This window comes from Saimiri boliviensis, assembly GCF_048565385.1.
Source record: "Saimiri boliviensis isolate mSaiBol1 chromosome 16 unlocalized genomic scaffold, mSaiBol1.pri SUPER_16_unloc_3, whole genome shotgun sequence".
Lineage (NCBI taxonomy): Eukaryota > Metazoa > Chordata > Mammalia > Primates > Cebidae > Saimiri > Saimiri boliviensis.
Window position 1 is genome coordinate 17,631 of NW_027412501.1, and position 3,526 is coordinate 21,156.

Genomic DNA, 3,526 nt, shown 5'->3' on the forward strand with positions numbered 1-3,526 from the left:
TGGTGGCGCGTGCCTGTAATCCCAGCTACTCAGGAGGCTGAGGCAGGAGAATTGCCAGAGCCCAGGAGGCGGAGGTTGCGGTGAGCCGAGATCGCGCCATTGCACTCCAGTCTGGGTAACAAGAGCGAAACTCCGTCTCAAAAAAAAAAAAAAAATCAAGTCACTAAAAGAAAGAAAAAAATTCAAGTATTCGCTGATGTCATTTCTCAGTGGAAAATAGAAATTAATAAATTATATTGAAAATAACATTTAATAGACTTGTCTGGCATTTTATATATTTTGTTGCATGGGGTTTCAGAGGAGATGTCTTTTTCTTTGTTTATGATTTGATTCTTATAGTTGACTGTTGGCTGAATATATTGATAATGACTATGAAACTCATAGCTCCTATTCCTGTTCTTAAATCTTCATGTAAAATGTAAATCTCCCACTGATCTATCTGCCTACTTCTTTCTCAGAGTTTCTGAGGGTGTCTCACGTATCTGATAACATTAACATGTCCGATACTTTATAGCACCTACCGGCACCTTCATGTCCTACTTTTTCTCTTTGCATGTGGTATCACTTTGAGACACTTGGTTGAAGTTGCCCATTTCTGCTCTCCTGTAACTATCAATGATGGTACCAACAAAAGATACGATCACCTTGTTGGTGTCACATACCTCAGTGCATTTTATTTTGTGTGAACTTACTCTAGTGGAAGACACTGTTTCAGAAATTCTTGGTAAGACTGCTTCTAATCCTGCAAAATGCATAGGGCAATGTCTTAGCCCTGTGGTAGACCAAATGCAGGTTCAAGTTCGAACCACTTATCTAACGGTGCAGCATTGATATCGGAGAGAACAAACCAACTGTGGCTGGCTGAAGTTTGTTTTTTTTTTCTTTTTCTTTTTCTTCTTTTTTTTTTTGAGACGGAGTTTCGCTCTTGTTACCCAGTCTGGAGTGCAATGGCGCAATCTCGGCTCACCGCAACCTCCGAATCCTGGGTTCAGGCAATTCTCCTAACTCCGCCTCCCTAGTAGCTGGGACTACAGGCATGCGCCACCACGCCCAGCTAATTTTTGTATTTTTAGTAGAGACAGGGTTTCACCATGTTGACCAGGATGGTCTCAATCTCTCGACCTCGTGATCCACCCGCCTCGGCCTCCCAAAGTGCTGGGATTACAGGCGTGAGCCACCGCGCCCGGCTGAAGTTCTTATTATAATTCCTGACTTTGTGTTTATTTTTCCCCAAATTGTTTTCATGTTCTCCTTCATTCCACTTTTCTTTGAAATCCATATTCTCTCTTCTTCTTTCTCAATTCTTCTGAAGCCACAACACTAAATTATCTTCTTTCCTTCCACATCCTCCAAGCAAAAAATAAGCCCGCAAGTCTCTAAGACGTAAGAAAGCAACACAGCCTGTTTCTCATTCAAAATTAATTTTTACATCGAAGATTTTTCAACTCAGAGTCGCTTGGATTTGGGTGAGTTATTAAAGGCTGATCAGTTTCAAAGGCGATAGAGTTAGGTCTTTGTGCAGATATGTTCTTTCATTTTTACTGATTCACTTTCTCTCATCCTCAGGATGCTCTTCTTTTGAACTCAAGGGATATAAACATGACTATTATGGTTACCATCTGTGTCCCCACCCAAATTGATGTCGAATTGTGATCCTCAGTGTTGGAGGAGAGGCCTGGTGTGAGGCCGTTGGATCCTGGGGGCCGACTTCTCCCTCGTTGTTCTCCTGATAATGACTTATCAGGAGAACTGGTTGTTTAAAAGTGGTGGCCCTTGTCCCTTATATCTCTGTCTCCTGCCCTGCTATGTGAAGATGTGTCTGCTTCCCCTTGGCCTCCCACCATGATTGTCAGTTTTCTGAGGCCTCCACAGCCATGCTTCCTGGACAGCCTGTGGAATTGTGAATCAATTAAACCTCTTTTTTTTTTTTTTTAATAAATTGCCCGGTCTCAGGTAGTTTCTTATAGCATTGTGAGAACAGACTATTAAAATGACTCAGGTATGGATTATATATTTTGTAATAATTAGACACTCAGAGAGTATGATAAATCATGTGTATGTAGCACAGAGATCTGCAAACCACAACCCAAAGACTATTCTAGGGCTTAGCCATTTCTTTTTGTAAATAACATTTTATTGGAACAAAGCACCACCCATTTATATACTCCGAGGAGAAACCGGGATGAAACAGGTCACGGCCCAAGGCACAAAATTGCAGGAGGCATTCACTTGCAGCAGCCTGCCTTGAAATGATTCTGAAAATGAGGGTCTCATTAAGTTTTGTTCCTCAGGCACTCAAGTTGCTATCTAGGCCACACCCTTTGGTTGCATATTCTCTGTGGCTACTTTGACTTTATAACCTTAGAGTTTAGTCATTGTCACAGAGATTGTATGTCCTGGAAATCCTAAGATATTTACTCCATGACCATTTGTGTCAATTTTTGACCACCTGATTGAGAGTTTAAAAGAGTTATAAATTTGGGACCTCTGAACACAACATAGACTATCATTAGTAAAACCTTCACTTGGAGTTTCTCAGAATGTACGGTGATATCCAATGGAAGAAAACTGGTTGCCAGGTGCGGTGGCTCAAGCCTGTAATCCCAGAACTTTGGGAGGCCGAGGTGGGTGGATCACGAGGTCAAGAGATCGAGACCAACCTGGTCAACATGGTGAAACCCCGTCTCTACTAAAAATACAAAAAATTAGCTGGGCATGGTGGCACGTGCCTGTAATCCCAGCTACTCAGGAGGCCGAGGCAGGAGAATTGCCTGAACCCGGGAGGCGGAGGTTGCGGTGAACCGAGATCGCGCCATTGCACTCCAGCCTGGGTAACAAGAGCGAAACTCCGTCTCAAAAAAAAAAAAAGTCAGGAAGTGAAAATGATAGTGCCTGCCTCAAAGGATGTGAATTTGCAGTAAACAAGATATTTCATGGAAATAATTTAAAACAGTGTTTGGCACATGGTAAGATCGTAAGTTCTGTATAAGTATTAGCAGTTAGTGTTATTATGTGAGGCTGTGAAAGTTAGGTGGCTAGCCGAAAAAAACTGAAGCGACAAGTTTTATTAAATTTTATAACACATCAGGGAAATATGTTGTTATATTATGGCCACCTTTCCTATAATTTGTGATAAAAGGAAATAAGTCTCAAACGCCACATGTTCTCACTCCTAAGTGGGTGTTGAACAATGAGAACACATGCACACAGAGAGGGGAACATCACACATTGGGGCCTGTCAGGGGTTGGGGAATAGGGGAGGGATAGAAGGGGGTGCGGAGATTGGGGAGGGATAGCATTAGGAGAAATATCTCATGTAGATCACAGGGGGATGGATGCAGCAATCCACCATGGTATGTGTGTACCTGTGTAACAAACTGACACATTCTGCACGTGTACTCCAGAATTTAGGAGTTTAACTTTATATATATATATATATAACAAAAATAAAATAAAGATACTAAAGTTTCATAGGAAGTTTAAGGTGTTTTTTTTCTAATTCTGTGAAGAAAGTCATTGGTAGCTT